The sequence below is a fragment of the Pteropus alecto genome, unplaced genomic scaffold, assembly GCF_000325575.1.
Source record: "Pteropus alecto unplaced genomic scaffold, ASM32557v1 scaffold139, whole genome shotgun sequence".
Taxonomy (NCBI): domain Eukaryota; kingdom Metazoa; phylum Chordata; class Mammalia; order Chiroptera; family Pteropodidae; genus Pteropus; species Pteropus alecto.
The window spans coordinates 1,203,327-1,224,500 of NW_006443567.1; positions in this window are offsets into that span (position 1 = coordinate 1,203,327).

The following is a 21,174-nucleotide window of genomic DNA, read 5'->3' on the forward strand; positions in this document are numbered from 1 at the left end:
GAAAGAAGTTCTTGATACATGTTACATGAATGAACCTTGAAAAGATTATGCTAAGTTAAAGAAGCCAGACCCAAAAGGCCACACATTATAGGATCATATTTATATGAAATGTGAAAATAAGGAAAACCATAGATACAGAAAGTAGATTAGCAGTTGCCAAATGCTGAAGAGAGGGAAGAAAGAAGAGTGACTGCTAAATTTTACAGAGTTTCTTTCTCGGGTGATGAAAATATTCTGAAATTACATAGTGGTATTGATTGTACATCTTTATTAATATACTAAATATCATTGAATTGTATAATTTACAAGGGTGAAGGTTGAGGTTCCTGTCAAGATGGCAGAGTAGGAAAATACTGTGCTTGCATCCTCTCATAACCATATTATATTAAAATTACAACTAAATTAGAGACAGTCAACCTGGAGAACCATCTGAAAACTAGCTGAACAGAAGTCCTATAATTAAGGATATAAAAAAGAAGCCACATCAAGACTGGTAGGAGGGGCAGAGATATGAAAGAGGCTGCCCCTTACCCATGTATGGCACTTGAGAATTGGGAGGAATATCTCAGCTTCAGAGGTACCCCTGAGGAGCAAGGGGTTCCCAGCCCGATACCAGGTTCCCTAGCCCCGAGCACCAGTGCCAGGAAGAGAAGTCCCCACAAAATCTGGTTGTGAAAATCAGCAGGGATTCTAACTATCCAGGTGAGACAAGAGGCTGCTGAAAACTAAGGCGTTCTTTTAAAGGGCCTATGCACAGACTCACTTCCTCGCAGTTACTCACCCCGAGCTCCAGCAGAGAGACAATGGCTTGGAAGATGCCAGAGATACAGAGGTAAAGACTGAGTTGTGTGGCTTCAGGGTGAGGACTATAGGATCAGCTGTTATTTGCACTGTGTTGAGCCCGCCTCCTGTACAGGCAGTGGGCAAGTACCACATTTCCTGTGTTCAGCCTACCCACTAAATGGCCAAATCTGAATCTGCATTGGCCTGGTGAACTCCGCTCCCTCTACCCTAGTGACTGACTCACTGGGAACCTGCCCCACCAAACTTCTGCACCACTTCAGGCTCTTTCAGTGGCAGGCAGCCCACAATGACATATGCTACAGGAATCCTTGGACAATTTTCAGGGGTCTGTGGGGCTGAAGCAGGCAGCAGCAGGCCTCATCATGCAATGTGCCTCTTATTGAGCAGCCCCAGGCACCATATCTGAATCCACATTAATCTGGAGAACATCACTTGACCCCTCCCGAGTGATACCCTGAGACCTTGTACCCAACTTGTGTACCACCTGAGGCTCTTTCAGCACCTGAGCCTTATAGGCAGCTGGCAGGTGGTGACAGATTTCAAGGTGTCCTGGGCCTTTTGCTGAGCTGCATTTGGCCTGGTACTGGTAGCAGTCAGCCTCAATTTGCAGCGTGGCCTCGTCCATGAGCCTCCAGGTCCAGCACAGGCACCAACCAAACCCAGATATCTTTGTAGCTACTACTAGGTCGCCCCAGGCTGGTCCCAGGCAGCGGCTGACCTTAGCATGCACAGGAGGCCCTCCCAGAGGCCATCCCAAGAGGCCCCAGAACCAACATCCTCAGTAGCCAGCTTTGGACCACAAAAGAGTACCACTGGATTACCCTATAAGTGGCATAACCAAAGGGTAGTCTCAGCAGGCACAAGAGTCCACTGGGATAAATCCTGCTCTGTGAAATCAATCCCAGCATGGCAACTCATACACTGTTTTCGTGGCCAATCCTCACAGCCAAGCAGCCTGAGGGTCAATCCCACCCACTGATGTACCAACAGCAATCAAGGTTCAACTACAACAGGAAAGCACGTATGACCCACACAAGGGACACTCCTGGAGCGCCCAGCTCAGGTGATCAGGGAGACAGCACCGCTGGGCTCCAAGGACACCTACTACATAAAGCCACCCTGCCAAGACTGGGAGACATAGCAGATCTACCTAAAACATAGAAACACAGAGAGGCAGCCAAAATAAGGAAATAAAAGAAAAGAAGAAAACTGCAGAAAAGGAGCTAAATGAAATGAAGGCAAGCTGTCCACCAGATACAGAGTTCAAAACACTGGTTATAAGGATGCTCAATGAATTTAGTGAGGAGTTCAACAAAGAGATAGTAAGTATAAAAAAGGACACAGAAACCATAAAAAAGAACCAGTCAGAAATGAAGAATACAGTAAATAAAGTGAAGAATACACCAGAAGGAGTCAACAGCAGATTAAATGAAGCAGAAGACTGAATAAGCAATACGGAAGACAAGGTAGCAGAAAATAACATATCAGAACAGTAAAAAAATTTTTTTTTAAATGACCATAGTTTAATAGACTTCTAGGATAACATCAAGTATAACAACATTAGAACAACCATATGACCCAGCAAATTACTTCTGGGTATTTGTCTGAAGAAATCCAAAACACTAATTCAAAAAAAATATATGCACCCCTATGCCCATTACAGCATTATTTACAATAGCTAAGAACTAGAAGCGACCTAAGTACCCATCAACAGACAATTAATAATGAAGAGGAGGTACATGTATATAATGGAATATCACTCAGCCATAAAAAATGAAATCTTACCATTTACAACAACATGGATGGTACTTAGAGGGTATTATACAAAGTGAAATAAGACAAACAGATAACGCAAATAACATATGACCTCACCTATATGAGGAATATAAAGAACAAAATAAATGAACAAACAGAAACAGACTCACGGATACAGAGAACAAACTAATGGTTGGCAGATGGGAGGAGCTTTGGGGGCCTGAATGAAAAAGGTGAAGGGATTAACAATTACAAATCGGTGGTTACAAAACAGTCACGGGGATGTGAATGAAGTACAGCACAGGGAATATAGTCAATAATATGGTAATAACTATGTATGGTGCCAGGTGGGTACTATATTAATTGGGGGATCAGTTCGTAATTTATATAAATGTCTAACCATTATGCTGTACACCTGAAACTAATATAAAATAGTAATGAACATCAAGTCTAATTGAAAACTAAAAACACAAACACACTCAAAGCAGAGTTTCACCCTTTCTAGTCCATCTAAACTGTTTTTCTCACTGTCACTAATAATATCCACACTGCTAAACCAAATTTCAATTCTCAGTCCTCAAACTATTGAACCTCTATACAGCATTTCACACAATTGATTATTCCCTCTTCCTTGGAAATTTTTTTTTACTTGGGTTCCAGGACACGGCACTCTTCTTACTTTTACTGTTATTCTTTCTTAGTCTTGATAACTTCTCCTATTTTGTCTGACATAAATGATAAAGATCCCCAGGGCTCAAAACTTAAATCTCTTCTTTCTCAATATTCACTCTCTAGATGATCTCATTCATTCACATGGCTTTAGATACCATCTCTAAGCCAATGACTCCTATATTTGTGTCCCCAGCACAGACCTTCCCCTGAAGTCAACACTCACAGGCCTAACACAATTTAACATGACTCAAACCAAGACTGTGATCTCCCTCTTCTCTGTTAAAACCTGCTCCACTCAGAATCTTCTCCATCTCGGTAAATGGCAACAAACGTCCTTCTAGTTGCTCAGGAAATACTGGTGACTCTACCTTCAGAGTAAATCTGGAATTCATCCACTTATCACTACTGCTTTTGACATTATGTTTATCCAAGCTATCACATCTCTTTTCTAGAGTATTGCAATAGCTTCTTTCTCGGACTCCTTTCTGCAATCTATTCTCAACATAGAAGTCACGGTGATCCTTATAAATCTAAAGTCAGATCAAGTCATTCCTTTTCTCAAAACAGTCATTCTCAGAGTTAAAGCCAAAGCTGAAAGGCTCTCTATGATCTATCTGCCCACCACCAGCCCTCCTTCTTAACCCTGAGGTACCTCTGTGAATGCATCTACCAGTCTCCTACTCATTTACTCTACTCCAATTGCATTGGCAACCTAAATTTCTTTCTCAAGGCACATTCTCACTTCAGTGTCTTAGAAGTTGTTGTTGTTGTTGTTGTTGTTGTTTGTTTTTTGTTTTTTTTCCTTTTCTGGAGTTTTCTCCCTTTGGTTGTCTGAATGTTTCTCTCTCTCAAGTCCACTTATTCATCTCTTTTCCAGCTCCATGCTATAGGCTCCAGTACAGATTTATTAATATATGTTTTTGAATTGTTTTTAATAATAAAATATTTTAAATGGATGACAAGATTACCAGCAATTCAGCAGTCCTGTCAAATCGACTGTCTCAAGTATTTTCCTGTATTGAATTTCCCATTATGCTTAATGGTGTTATCATATTCCATGGCTTTTGTGCTCTAAATATGCCTGTCATCTTTAATATCCTCTAGTTGACAGACCTATTCTTTCCCCTATGGTCCACTGTACATCTATCTATTGAGATTATGACTACCCCCCAAGTCTCAGTTCCCTCTTCCATGAAGGATGGCTGAAACTTCTGACTGGAGATTGGTTTACTCCCTTTGAACTCTTATATTGCATTGGTGCTCTTTTATAACATTTCACATTTGAAATATAGAGAAGTTGCGATGACGTAGAAATAGCATTTAGACTTAGAACGTAAAGGCCAGAATTCACATTCCAGCTCTGTCATTTATTAGATCTGTGACCTTTGGCATTGAACTTTACATATATAGGCCTCATTTTCCTCACTTACAAAACGTGGGCAATAACCACTAATTGGGGCTTTTTTGGAGAAACATGTAACACACAATTTGAAATACAGCAGATAAATAATTATTAAAACACAAGGCTTATACCTTTTCCTAGACTGAAAGTCTCATGATAACCAGGGTCATGTCCTATCCATCTCTATTTTATACAACCCCATCTCGGACCTAGTTAGCATATTGTCTGGTTCATGGTAGATACTCAGTATTAAATGAGTTACATTTAAGAATGAGGAATTTTAAAAAACCCTATTGTCCAATACTAAAGCCATCTTATTTAGAGGCTCGTTGCCAAGTCTTCACTTTGCTATGTTAGAATAAAGTGACTTACCAAATAAGTCACTACTCTCTGATGTGGGTTGTAAAAGATATATTTTTCAGGAGTAGATTGTATCGATTTTTCCTGCAATATCGCGGCATGTGATAGCAATATATTTCATGTCTTAAAAGAGTCTAAGCAGGACTCCAAGCCCTTTGATCACACACTGTTTATTTTCCATTTACACCACTGCTCTCGAAGCTACCATGAAGAGAGCAGTAAGATAGTTGTATAACATTCCATTTAATTTGGAATGTAAGTTGGCTAATTCCTCAGTTTGACTTTTTTTTTCTTTCTCTTTGATAACTGTATCCTCATTTATAATAAGCAAAACTTATAAATTATACTTTTCTACCTGAAAGAAGATTGAAATGAAGGAGTAATACATAAGATGTAATTATAATGTGCCAAAATAGTATCATTGCAAGTTCTCTTTTTAAGAATTTACTTTAAATGACATTTAAATTAAACTGCATTTTAATTCAAATATAAAGAAGGAAACCCACATGATTAACTAACTTTGCCAATCAACTTGTCAATAAACTAATCATCAAAAACTTTAGCAAGGCAAAATTGCCTCCTTGCAATTCTTATACTCCAGCCCCAGAAACAAAAGCAATTACATTGTTCAGGTTGTCACCTGTGACTGAAGTTTAAAAGTGCACTCCCATTTTGGACCTGAAAAGACACTTCTCCCTAGAAGACATACAAATGGCCAACAAATATATGAAAAGATGCTCAACATCTCTAGCTATTAGAGAAATGCAAATTAAAACCACAATGAGATACCATCTCACACCTGTTAGAACAGGACAAGTAATAACAAATGTTGGAGAGTATGCAGAGAAAAAGGAACCCTCATACACTGCTGGTGAGACTGCAAATTGGTACAGCCACTACGGAAAACAGTATGGAGTTTCCTCAGTAACTTAAAAATAGATTTACCATATTACCAGTAATTCCAATTCTGGTTATATACCAAAAGAATTGAAAGCACGATCTTGAAGAAATAGTTGTACGCTCGTATTCATAGCAGAATAAGACTTGAAAACCCATATCCGAAAAGATATTTGCACATCGATGTTCATAGCAGCACTATTCACAGTGGCCAGGATATGGAAGCAACTGAAGTGTCCTACGATAGATGATTGGATAAAGAAGCGGTGGTACGATGGAATATTATTTAGCCATAAGAAGAGATGAAATACTGGCTTTTGTGACAACATGAATGGACCTTGAGATAATCATGCCAAGCAAAATAAGTCAGACAGAGAGTTGAAAATAACATGATATTGCTTATATGTGGGATATAAACTTAAAAGCAACAAATGAACAGGACAAAAAAACAGACTCATGAACATAGACAATAGACTAGTGGTTACCAGAGGGTAGAGGGGAGGGGGGCGATAGATGGGGCGGGGAGTGCACTCTCCCACAGTGCTAACAGGCCAGATTCATGAAAGAGCTTGTGAATTTTAGCAGTTACAGAAATGGCATTCCTTAACTACATAGATGCAAATTCACTAAAGGAACAATACTGTGTATCGCTAAACCAGCCTTGCAAAACTGTAAACAATAATCATGAAAAACTAATCATAATAGCTGTCATTTATTGGGCATCTACCAGTTGTAGATTATTAAATGAGCTCTCTAATTTTCAAACTCTGAGAGAGAGGTGTTATGGCCCATTTGATGAATAAAAAAGTGAGGCTAAGTTAAGTAACTCCATCGAGGCAGCATAGTTAGGAAGTGCATAGCATAGACAGCTTTTTCTGATAAAGCCCTTGTTTTTCATCTTATGCCAAAACCAGAAAAAAAATGTTACCCTTCAAGCAAGATTTCTGAAATCTTATTGCCCCAAAGTCAAGTAATTCCAGGGCAAGATGATGTATATAACTTCATTCCAGGAATTATTTTTCAGCACAGCTATTTCTTCTTTAATAAAATTTTAATTGAAGATGTCTGAAAAAATAGAATTAATAGTATTTACGTAGTACATATGGAAAATAATGCTAATGCTATTTTTAAAAGTAAATTATTGTGCTTTTAAAACTGCAAATGAATTGCATATTTGTATACAATGTAGGCACCTATGACAATTCCCTATTATATTTAGATATTTTGTCTTTCAAGAAAATTGTCCATTTCATCTAAGCTATGCTAAAGAGAAAACCTCAGGCCCAAGAGAGCATCAATTGTGCTAAAGTCCATGATACCAAACCTAAATTTAATACCTGATCTAACTGCTGTTTCGGCCTCTCCCAGAAATACAATCTTAATCAACCAGTCTGGAATCTCTAGTCAAACATCAGTGAGGTAATCAGTCACTTAGGCTTTCTCCATCTGCACCCCCATAGAAAGAAGAGGCAATCTGCATGACAAAAACTCTTGCCTTTCTCTTCCTCTCCAAAGAAGATGTCTTGGTCTAAAAATAATCCTTTCTTTTCTTTTACTAATAGCTCCCATGTTCCTCTGTCATTAAGTTGTTTAAACTTTATATAATTTTTAAATGACTATGGGGTATACAGTGACATTCTCTCTTTAATTCCTGATATTCGTAATTTGTGTCTTCTTTTTCTCCTAATTAATGAAAAAAACCTTCAAAACTTACATACACATTCATCATTTTAGGCCCTTTACTTCGTTTCTTACAGATCCAAATTTCTAGGTGGTCTGTCATTTTCTTTCAGTTTGAAGAACATTCCATGGATGAAAAAGGGGCCACATTTTAAACCTGACAAGCTCAGGGGAGGCCAGCATGGCAGGCCCTACAAACTCTGAAACAGAAAGTAACCACATAGGATGGTCTGAACAGAAAAATTCCTAAATAAAAGCAGGTCACTATGGGTAGTGAAGTCCTAGGCCTGTAGTTTCTGTGACAAAGGTAAATCTTTACTTTAAGTGAGCCTATCTTGTCTTTTTGCATCTAAGATAACACACCTTTGAGAAGTCAAAGAAATCTTTTCCAGTCCCCTCCAGGCAAAACCTCCACAGAGACTACAGCATCCCTTATTGTTATCTTGTTCCCCGCATACCATCTCTATGTGCTGCAAATGTTCATTGTTAACCATCCTGTATCCAGCAATGTAAAAGAAGTATGTCTCTCTCCATTTTAGTTTTTATCCAATACCAGAGATTTCCCTGCTTTGCTTTCTCCAGTCCCCTTAATCTACCACCAGTAGGACTCCTTAGGGCTCCTCCTTTGATTCTAATGTATAAAATAAGCTGCAAAACTGCCATTCTCCAGATCATTTTCTTGATCCCTTGAGACTTTGCTTCCCAGCAATCGTCGTGAGTTTGGCTCAAATAAACTCATAAAAATTCTCTACATGTTCGAACATTTCTTATATCGACAATCCTTTAACATTTCTTATACTTCAGGACTGCTTGTGAAAATTGATCTGCTTTTTTGTTTGTTTCTGAAAATTTCTGTATGCTCTCATCTCCAAAATATATTTTCACTGGATGTAGACATCTAGGTTGACAGTTTTGTCTACTTTAGCACTTTGTAAATTTTGCCAAGCATCTTCTGACTTTCGGGATTTCTGACAAGAAGTCTATAATAATTCTTTTTATTCATCTATATGTAATGTGTTTTGTTTAATCTTGAACTCCTAAGACTTTATAGCTTCTTAAACAAATTTATAAAATTTTATCCATTTATCCTCAAATAATTTTTTCTGCTTCTACCTTTTTCCCTTCTCTTTCTTGGATTCCTAACATACATATATGGGGTCATGTAACATCATTCTAATTGTCACTAGTCACTAACGCTCTGTAAATTTTTTAATAAACTTTTAGGATAGTTTTAAATTCATTATAAAGATGTGAAGATGCAGCAAGTTCACATATAAGAAAATCAAACACTCAGTTTTCCCTATTGTTCACATCTTACAGTTGTATGGTGTATATATCACAAAAAATGAGCCTATATTGATATATTATTATTAACTTAAGCCCATACTTTATTCAGTATTCCTTAGGTTTTATCTAATCTTTGTTTGTTTGTTTTTTGTTTGTTTGTTTGTTTTCTCCGGGATCTCATGTAGGACACCACATTACATTTAATCATCATGTCTCCTTAGGCTTCTCTTAGCTGTTTCTCAGATTTCCTTGTTTTTGATGACTTTGACAGTTATGAGAAGTACTGGTGAGGGATTTGGTAGAATGTCCCTCGATTGGCATTTGTCTGGTGTGATTCTTATTATCAGACTGTGGCTGTGAGTTTTGGGGAATAATATCACAGAGGTGAACAGTTTTTCTCATAGCATCATATCAGGGCTACATGATATCACACAACATTAGCCTTAATCACCTAGCCAAAATAATGTGCATCAGGTTTCTCCACAATAAAGTTACCCCTCCCTTTCCAAATACTATTCTTTTGAAGTAAATCATTAAATGCAGCCAACACTCAAAGGACAGGGAAATTAAGTTCTTACCTCTTAGAGTAGGGATTATCAACATAAATTATTTGGAATTGTTCTGAATAGATTTGTCTCTTTTCCCCATTTATTTACTCAAAAATGTATTTATATCAAAAAACTAAGGACTCTTAGATATTTCCAGTTTACGTTATAATTCAACAGTATTTTATTAATTTTGCTGTTCATATTGTTCCAGCTTTGGCCATTAGGGGCTCTGTTCTTTCTTTTGGTTTCTGTGTCCTTTAACATGCTCCCCTCTTTTGCTTTTGCGATTTCTTTATTTCCTGGCATTACAAGATGCTCTAGGCTCATATTGCATTTCCTGCCCCAGTACTATAATCAGCCAGTGTTTCAAGGAACACTGATTTCTTTTACTGAGAGAATGATATTGGAAATCAAGATGTGAGTCCTAAGTGTATTGGTTGCTACTGGGGTGCCATCAATTTTATACCCTCTCAGCTGATAAAATGAGAAAGTTGTATGTATACTCAACTGTGTATATATATACCCATATCTATTTTTCTATATGTAGCCATCTATATCTATATTAAGCTAAATATAAGTTTATACTGATGTCTTCAGCTCTAATCCATTACCATATTTATCATTCTAGCCTTCTGCCTTGCTTATCTACAACCTCCCATCCCAACAGTTAGAAACTGAGATCCTACAATCCATCATCTATTTGCTTAGTTGTTCAGTTCCAGTATAGATGTTGAGTGGTTTCAGAATTGTTAGCCCATACCCCAATAGAAAACAATGCTATCCAATACAGTTCAGTGTTTCTGTAAAACTCTTTTTCCCTTTAGTTTCTTAGGCTCCATTCATATCTACCTTCCCCTGCCCTCCTCAGTGAAGTTATTTAATGCATTTTGTAATACTCAGATTCCATTGCCACAATCTAAATTTTCTATCTTTGCTTCATTACACACACACACACACACACACACACTTTTATTTTGCAGCATCTAATGTTCTGGCAATTTCACCCACTTAGTTTTTAATTTCAGATAATATGTTTAAGCTCCAAATTCTCATGCTTTGTTTTTGATTTCTCTCCTCATTATGTTTGTGTTTCTCTTTAAGATATAGACCACACTTACATTATTTTAAATAAATATTTTAAAGCCCTGTTGGCTAATTCCATCATTTCTCATTTCCTCCTGATTACGGCTCATAATTGGCTGTTCAGTTTGTTTTGCTAGGCAGTTAAATGAAGATTTTGGGATTATAATTTTAAGGATCTTTTTTTCCCCATTTTTTTTTTTTTTTTTAGATTTTGATTTTAAGGTTTGTTTCTAATCTTTGTCAGGGTGAGTCTAGAGTATCCTTTAATCTTTGGCTAATTTAGCCTTCTGGTAGCTATTGATTTCTTGAAGTGTTAAGTAAAGTCTCTCCATTTTCACTGGAAGGGTTTTGAAGATGTTTGAACCTTATGCGTGAGAAATTAAAGAAAAAACAGTTTTTGACATCTAGAAACTGGTCTGACTCTTATAGCCAGGCCTTAGTGCTATTAGAAGCTGGCCTGGAGCTCACGGCTAAGCCATATTAGTCTCTTGTTGGATATAACCTCACGGAACACCAATTTCAGACCATGATAAAGTGAGATAAAACAAGGGCATTTTATAATTTTGTTTAAGCACAGAAAAAAATAAGATCACTGTGCAACCTCCAAAAATACTAATATCCGCTTCTCCCTGCTAATATGAGTGACTGCTACTTATTTTTCCAATTACAGCTTTATATTTGCTCTAGTCTGCTCTCCTTCTATATAAGATTTATTTTGATACCCAGTCATAGAATTGCCCTTGTTTTCTAACAGCATTCAATCTACAGCAAATTACCCATCCAAAGTCTAAATCCTATAATAAGTTCTTTCTAATACTCTCTTACTGAGATACCCTGGTGTTCATTCTCCCTCAGTTCAATGAGCAATAAACCCAACCTCTTCATCTACAGGTGTGTTCCTAGGGAGCAGTGACAGTGAGCTCCAGAAAATTGTCAACTGTTGCCTCATAAGCTGTCATTCTTTCTCTGGTTTCAGGTATCTCACCCTACAAATATGTTTAGTAGTCAGCCAAAGATTCAAAATGCCCCCATGAAATTTTCTGGAGCTCTTTTTCTGTATAACTCCCTTCTCTCCATTATTCTATTATATAAATTCCAATTATTTCAACCTACCTGAATTCAAATTTCTACGCTTCAATTTAGTGAAACTACAGTGGTTCACTTGGGTTTCTCGTTCCTCGAATTTGTGCCAAAGTTAACATTTTACCTCCTGGTATGGAGCTGGAGTGATTGTAGAGCTCACCTCATCTCGTTTCCCTTCTCTTGTGATCATAGTCCTGCAGTGCCAATTACCCTGATTTCTGAAAAGAGATTGTTTCAAATGTTTGTTTTCCAGTTTTCTGGTTTGTACTTGGAGGGTAAGTTCTGGACTGGTTATTTCTTCATGGACAAAAGGGAAAGTTCCGCAGTTGCATTTAAAAATTGAATCATACCACATACATTTCTTTGCTATTTACTGTCCCCAATTCAACCCTTTGAAAACATATCAAAAATATATTATAGATGAAATTCTACTTCACTCGACTTAATATCTGGTTACTATTTTATAGGATATAATCACTGTTTTGTATATTATAAACACTTTTAATGAACATCTGTTTCCAGTGTGTATATCTGTGCGTATAGTTCCTTTTTGCCCTCTACACATAATGTTGCATTATTCTATTTTCTATAACATCCATATGCCCAGCAAACTTTAATTGAAATGCTACTATGTGCCAAGCAGTCTGCATTAAAATAATCATGGTTCCTGTTAAAACCATGGGGAAAAAATTCAATGTCATTGGCTATTTCTGAAAAATGTACTTTAATTTTCCAGAGTAGACTTTTTGTAACACATATCAGAAATATAGTTTAATTGCTCTGGTAGATCCACTTTAAATTTCTCCAAAATATTTCTTTCTCACATAAATGCATTTTGAAACTGTAAGTTTATACATAAGTTGTGATTTTATTAGTCTAATTTCAAATTACCTTTTGAAGATAGTCTGTAATTGAGACAGTCAGATCTAGTTGATCCATACATTTCATTTTCTAATACCCTATTTAGGGTATTGATGGGAGCAATGGGCTGTAGGTTGTTTGGGGCAGTAGGTAGTATTGTGGTTAGATAAAACAAATGAAGAGAAAATAAATGCAAAATACCTTGAAACTCTTGATTAAAGAAACGCAATCACAAATTTTCACAGTAGTCAATAGTTTTGCACTAGGGATGAGAATGGCATGTAATGAACCAGAAAGGAATTATATAGCCTTTCCTTCCCTCTTGTTAATTTCTTCTCTGTGCTACCTAAGTCAAGGTGAGGGTGGGCTTAGAAAAAGGAAAACTAGCACCTTTGATTAGTGAGAAACAGATGATTCTTTCCTACTAGAAAATAAAGAACAAAGGCAAAGGTGTTTAAATGTGAAATTGACTTTGAAACATAAAGCACAATCATATTTCATGGTTTAATGTATTTAAAATGCTATTTTTCAGGACTTCTAATGTTACTCATTACAATTTATGTTTATTGTGGTAATGAAAATTTAGGGTTTTTTCGAAGAAAATTAAAAAGAATATTTGAGTAGAACTGTATTAATATCCCCTTCGGTTAATTATTTGCCACCCAATTTCCTTTCTAGTTTATAAGATCTTGATTCTGTATTATTTAATATATTTTAGGAATGAAGATATGTTTCGAAACACGAAAGGGAGCAGCAAGTAGAGGAGAATCTAATGAAACAAATACTTGTCTCGGGCAACATGATATACTAAGTCGGCAATACAAACAGGCTATCATTTTTAAGCACTGCTGTGTGCTAGGCAGATCATAGTTTTAAGCAATAATCATTTTCCTCAGTTTTATTGAGATATAATTCCCATGTAACACTGTGTAAGTTTAAGGTGTACGACATGTTGATTTGATACACATATATTCCAAAATAATAACCACCGCAGCCTTAGTTAACATCTTCATGTCACATGATTACCATTTTTTTTTGTGAGAAGAACATTTAAGATCTACTTTCTTAGCAACTTTCAAGTATATAATATAGTATTATTAACTATAATCGCCATATTGCATATTAGATCCCCAGAAGTTATTCATCTTATAACTGGAAATGTTTACCATTTGACTAATATTTCCCTATTTCCCCTACCTCTCAGCCCATGGTAACTACCACTTGACTCTCTGTTTCTATGAATTTAGCATTTTAAGATTCCACATATACTTAAGATCATACAGTTTCTTTCTCTGATTTATTTCACTTAGCATAATGCCCTCAAGGGTCATCTATGTAGTCATAAATGGCAGAATGTCCTTCTTTCTCATGGTTGAATAATATCCAATAATATATTCATATGGATATAATCACACTCATTATATAGAAATGCTTTCTATATAATCACATTTTCTCTATTTGTTGACAATTAGGTTGTTTGTTTTCTGTTTCTTTTGCTGTAAGTACTATGCTTTTTAATCCTCAAACTGGCTCTATGAGTGAGGTATTCTTATTATCTACCATTTCACACATGAAGTTATTGAGGCTCAGAGAGGTTAAGTAGCTTATCTAAGGTCGCATAGCTAGCTAGTCAAAGATAAAGCCAAGGTTCAAACCCAGGTCTGGATAAATACTTCATCTTAATTCTTTCCTCCTGTGTTCCATTGCCTCTATACGGACTCTATGTAAAGTTCTTAGTCTATTTAGAGGGAATAATTGTTTCCTATGGTTAGCTTCCACTGAATATTCTCAGGAGAAACATTATGGCTAGGGTTTGACACCATGACTTTTGGGATCCATTTCTCTAAGTCTAATGTTCTCTTTGGAAGTTAATGTGATTTAGATGAGGCAAGGTATAGGTTAGGAGCCTGAAGACTCCTCTTAGTCAGCTCTGCCCCTAATTGCTCTGCTCCTCTTGGCTGATTCTTGACTTTATTCATCCAGAGGCAGGAAGTCTTCTATGACACAAAGATCAATGATGAGACCTTTTCCAGTGTCCCATCACCTTCATGCATTTTAATTTCCTCCACGCCAAAGGAGAGGAACTTTGTTTTAATATATTTCCATTAAGTTGTGTCAAATGCTATATAAGCTCAAGAGGTAACAAGAGAAATATAGCTATGTCCCTTTTCCTGAAGAATGGTTCACAGTCCACCAGAATATACAGACACTAAAACAAATAATTCAAATTGATGTGACATAGTTTTAGTAGAATTCAGAAGAAGGAATGAGTAATTTTGTAAGGAAGAAATCAGAGAAGGCTTAGATAAAAGGTGGTATTTGATTTAGATATTAAAGGATACTAATGATAATGATAATAAAAACACTTTCTGAGTATTTATTATGTATCAAACCCCTAGTAAATGTTTTATATGCATATTTTCCTTAATACTCTAGCAAAATTATAAGCTAATTACTGTAATGATTGTTATTGTACAGACTCAAAGTCACACAGTCAGTAAGGAGCAAAACTGGAATTCAATCCTATAATTCTTCATTTGTTAATGAATTAGTATTGTTTCAGGAGCTGTACCACATTGCTTGTACTCAACCAGGGCTAATTTTGTCCCATATGGAATGTTTGGTAAAGTCTTGGGGCATTTGGAATTATCTCAAGAAAGGGTTTGCTACTGGCATCTAGTGAGTAGAGACCAGGGATATTGCTAAATATCCTACAATGCACAGGACAGTTATCCACGATAAACAATTATCTGGTCCAAAATGTCCATAGTAAGAAAATCCTATTGATATTGAAAAACCATATTTTAAATGTTTAGGGTATAGCAGGGAAACAATGGCTCTGAGATCAACCATCTTACACTTTTTTAGGTAGAAAAGATAAAAAAATTAATAAGACTATATATAATACAATGTTGTGACAAGTATTAGGAAGAAAAAAAAGAAGAGTATGAAAATGTGGAAAATATATGTTAACTTAGGAAGGGTGGTCAGAAAATACCTCTTTGAGGAAGTGATACTTAAGCTGAATTAAATGAAGAAAAACGCTATGTGGATATATCTAGAGAATAGTAAGTGCAAAGGTCCTGAGGCAAGAGCATGCTTGGTATGTTCTAGGAATAACAAGGAGGCCAGTGTATCTACAAAGGGGTGAACAGTGCGAGAATGCTATAAGATTATGACAAGGAGGCCCTGGGAGCCAGATCATCTAAGAATTCTTAATCCATGATAAGGACATTGGGTTTTATTCTAAGTATGATGGAAGGCCATTGGGAAATTTTAGCTGGGAAATAACATAATGAGATTTACACTGTTAGAGTGTAAATTGCAGCTTGCATGGGGAGAATAGACCATTTGAGAGATTCCATTTTCCATTAGTATGTCTGGCTAAGAATTAAGACCGACATTAAAAAGTAAAAAAAAAAAATAAAAAAGACCGACATCATGCTAAAAGAAGCAAAAATTCTGAATTAAAAGCAATGTCCTTAAAAACATTGGAAAACTGGAAAGATAGTAAGAATATATCAAGCCAGTATACAAATGAAGACAGGATTTCAAAAAGCAATAAAACTGCATTTATTGCCAAACCTGTAGAAACTGAGCTTTGTTTGTATTATTTCAGAGGCTATGGGGAACAGAAAGCAATGCCTAGGATCTTCATAAGATGGGGAGTCGAACGAGAAGACCCTACTTCCACAAACCATAGAGCCCATAATTTTCAACTTCAGTGTGTGAACAAGAAGCAAACTTGATTCTGCTCCATATTTATCTCTAACAGATAGCAAGGAAAATTGCCTCTAATATGAATTAAAAATCCAAATTCACATTACCTGGATAGCTCCCCAAAAACTTAAGCCATGAAATTAAAATATTCCTTGAACAAGTACTAACACATGTTGCAGAGGTTGTGGGAAAAAGGGAACCCTCATACATTGCTGGTGGAAATGTAAATTGATATAGCCACTATAGAATACAGTATGGAGGTTCTTCAAAAACTAAGGACAGAATTACTGTATGACCCACCAATTCCTCTTCTGGGTATCTACCCCCCTAAAATTGAAAATATTTATCTATAAAGCTATATATACCACAATATTCATAGTAGTATTATTCATGGTGGCCAGAACATGGAAGTAACTGAAGTGCCCTTTGATAGACGATTGGCTAAAGAAGCTGTAGTACATATATACAATGGAATATTACTCAGCCATAAGAAAAGATGAAATACTGCCATTTGCAACGACATGGATGGACCTCAAGATAATCATGCTAAACAAAATAAGCCAAACAGAAAAAGTTGAAAATCACATGATATCACTTATATGTGGGATATAAACCTAAAAGCAACAAATGAACAGGGCAAACAAACAGAGACTCATGGACATGGGCAATAGACTAGTGGTTACCAGAGAGTAGGGGGTTGGAGAGGGAAGAGGTATATGGGGTAAAGGGGGTCAAATATGTGGTGACAGAAAGAAATCTAACTATAGAAGGTAAACACAACAGTGTGTGTGTGTGTGTGTGTGTGTGTATGATATATGCCTTATATACATGTATATATGTATGTATATATGCCTTATATATATATATGCCTTACTGTTAAAATGTACAGCTGAAACTTATTAGATTTCATTAGCCAGTGCTACCAGATCTTGAGATTATCATGCTAAGTGAAAAAAGTCAGAGAGAAAAAGTCAAGAACCAAATGATTTCACTCATATGTGGGATCTAAAACTGAAAGCAACAAACAAACATGACAGACAAGCAGACTCATAGACACAGACAACAGTTTAGTGGTTACCAGAAGGAAGGAGAGAAGCGGTAAGTAGAAAGGGGTACAGGGGGTCAAATATATGGTGACAAAAGGATGTTTAACTTTGGGTGGTTAACAGACAATGCAATATACATATGATGTATTATTCAATTGTATACTTGAAACCTATATAACTTTATTAACCAATGTCACTCCAATAAATTTAATAAATTTAATAAATAAGTAAGTAAGTAAATAAATAATAAACTAGTCCTCAGATAGTAGTGGCCCCACATAGCTGACAGAAGCAAGAAACAAAAAATTCTCTTTTGAGTAAGTTACTCACATTTGGGTCTCAAATAAAATGAAATAATAATTTTCTGAAGAAAATGAAGGACTCACCATAAAATATAATTTAACTACAACAGCATATAAACTCAAAGAATTTAAATGTAACTAGTAATTTTTGGTTCATATATTGTCGTAAATAAGAGATATTTATTGATTATTTTTAGACTTTAAAAAGTGAAGTGCACATGTAATTTATAGGGCAGTCACTAAAAATAGAAAAAAATTGTATGCCCATACACTAGTAGAAAGAAAAAAATAGAAACATAAAAATATTTGATTCAAGAGAAATCACGAAGGGGGAAATAAATATAGAATAGTTCATACAAACGAAAAAATAAGATGTTAAGCTATGAATGCTAATATACTAGTAATTACATGAATATTAAACGAACTAAATTATCCAGTTAAAAGGCAGTATTTTCAGGCAGGATTAAAAATTCCAAGTACATGTTCTTTTGAGAGACATGTAAAGCATAAATGCTGAAAGCAAACAGAGAAAAAACAGGTAGCAAACAAATTCTAACCAAAAAAAAAAAAAAAAAGAAGAAGAAGAAGAAGAATTAGAGCTATATTACATGAAACAAAATAGATTATAAAATAAAAAGAATCACTTGAATGATAAAGTATCTCTAAATATAAGCTCTATTAGGGCAGGGATCTTGTTTTCTGTTTGGTCACCGCACCTAGAACAGTGCCCGATGCATAGTAAATGCTCAATAAATGGGAAGTATATGTTAAATAAATGAATGAACTTCATAGTGATAAAAGGTTTAATTCACAAGGAAGACGTGACCATTTTAAATATGTATGCACCTAATAACATACCTACCAAATATGTAAAGCAAAATTTGACAGACTATAGGGAGGAAAAGGTAAGTTCACAATTAGAATGAGGTATTTAATATATCTCTCTAGTTAGTTGATAGAAGGATCAAAAATATCAGTAAGATATCTCAATCTTTAAGATAGACTATAAGTTGGCAAGCATATTAACAGGGAAAACAGTTAAGATACCTTTATAAAAGTCCAGTTGAAAGATGATATTGTCTTGGAACCAGTGGTAAGAGTAGAGATGGTAAGAAATGTTGAAATTCTGGATATATTCTGAAGGTGGGGAAAAAAAAAAAAACAGGATCTGCTTATGGACTACATGGACACCTGAGAGAAATAAAGGAGTTTTGACCTGAGCAACCAGGTGAATGGTGTTTTACTTGTTGAAATGAAGTAAATGGGGAATTAGAAGGTTTGTACAAAAATATGATTGTGGTAGTAGAGCTGAAGATCAGTTCTGGACATATTAAGATGGACGTGCCTATTAGATGTCCCAAGTGGAAATATAAAGCAGGAAGTTGGAAAGAAAAATCTGAATTTCATGGAAGAGGTTGTGAATCAAATATAAATGTGGGAATCATCAGCATGTTGATGGCATTAGAAGCCATAAGACTGAATGAGATTATCTAAGAAAGAAAATAAAGAAGAGAGCCAAGGATTGAGTCCTGGTATACTCCAATATTCAGTACTGAGAAGAATGGGGGTCAAGGGTGACAAATGAGACAGGAAGGTAGTGGGAAAATCAGGACAGTGGCATATTCTGGTAGCCAAGTGAAAAAAAAATGCTTCGAAAGATCACCAGCTATATCAAATGCTGCTCAGAGGTACAATAAGTGGAGAACTGAAAATTGATCATAGGATTAAGCAAGATGAAGGTAATTGGCAGCTTTGACAAGTGTGGTTTCAGTGGAATGGTAGGGAAAATATCCTGATGGAACCACTTTAGTTTCAAGAGCTGATAGGAAGAGAATAAGTGGAGATGATATGTATAGATTTTTTTCCAGGCTTTTTTTTCAGAGGGAAGCATGAAGGCCGAAAAAAGGCATGGTAAAATTAGAATATTTTTCCTGTCATAAAATGGAAAAAGTAATAATATACTGGTACATTAATTGGAATGATGAAATCAAGAGGAAAAACAATGAAAGGGAGAGGAGGACTGAATGAGGGAATTCCTTGAATAGGTGAGAGAGGATAGGTAGATGGGATCTAACATCTCTGATAGATGTCTGTACAGTTTATGTACACTGACCAGGACAGCAGGCAGAGTGTGTTGGCACGAATGCAGGTAGGTTAGTAGATTTGGCAGTAAGAGCAGATGGAAGGTCTCTTTTGACTGCTTCTATTTTTCTCAGTGAAATAAGAAAGCCACATGAGTGGGGGCAATGAATATATAAGAAATCTTAACTTTTGCTCAATTTTACTATGCATCTAAAACTGCTCTAAAAACTAAAGTCTTTTTGAAAATAGAACAAGGTCCCTAGTTATCTTAGATTGTTTTCCTTAAAAACACAGTCTGAGGAAGCAAGTTATTACAGAATGTTTATTGAGAAGTGTTCTCAGAAGATATACCAGAAATGGAGTAAGGCAGGTTAAGGTAGAAGGATAAGGTGGCATGCAACACTCTTGCAACCAAGGTCTCAGCCGAAGCTGCTTTAAACTCTGGAGTTGGCCAGTCAGGGTTGTTCCATACTGGGGCGAGGGGACTGGGATTTCATATCCCTGTATCAGCCAGTTTTGGGCCATGGCTCACTCCCTGGAAGGGGACATAATCTTGGGCAAGCCCATTTCGCGTAGCCAACATTAATCACTACTGTCTACCTCTTGAACCTATAAGGTGATGCCTTCCTTTGCTGTTCTCTAGGAATGAGGAGCTCAATGGGACCAGATGTCTACCACAGCTTAAAGCTCAAGGGGACTCTTGCTCTGTATCCTGTTAGAAGTATGCCCTCTGAGAACCAAAGCTTCTACACTTGCAGAGCCCAAAGTTAAAGGCATCTGGCCAACCAGCCAGGCCATTTCACATTCCTCATGAGTTAAAGTATATTCTAAATTCAGGACACTTCCCTTTTCACACAAACAGTATGACCAGGTGCATAACTCAAAACTCGGTCCACTGGGAATATTTTTTCCTCATAGCTGTCTTTCAAGGTCATCTCTGAGTAAACTGCAATACAACAAAAGTCCGTTTTTGGCTTTATTCACATACTGGCTGTATGAGTTTGCTAGGGTTGCCATAACAAAGTACCACAGACTGGAGGGCTTAAACAACAGAAATTTGTGCCCTCACTATTCTGAAGTCTGGAAGTCTAATAATATCATGGTGCTGACAGGGTTGCTTTCTTCAGAGGTCTCTCTCCTTGGTTTGTAAATTAGAGTCTTCTCTCTGTAACTGCACATGATATTCCATCTGTATGTATCTGTGTCCTAATCTCCCTATAAGGACACCAGTCATATTGAATCAGGGCCCATCCTAATGATCACATTATGTTTATTATCTCTTTAAAGACTCTAACTCCAAATACAGTTACAATTTGAAATACTGAGGGTTAGGGTTCCCAAAAATTCAACATATTTTTTTGGGGAAAACACAATTTAGCTCATAACACTGTGTGACCAGTAAACCAAGCTCATCATTTTGCTATCTCTGTCAGCCCATCATAAAGGAACTCCCATGTGAATGTGAATTAAAGGGAGGTACTAGTGCAAGAGTAGAGGATGGCATGGGGATCTGGTGCACCTTCTTGTGCAGCTTACTATTGCCCTCTGGGCTTGTTCAACCCTGCTCTTGAACGTATTACTTTAATTTTACA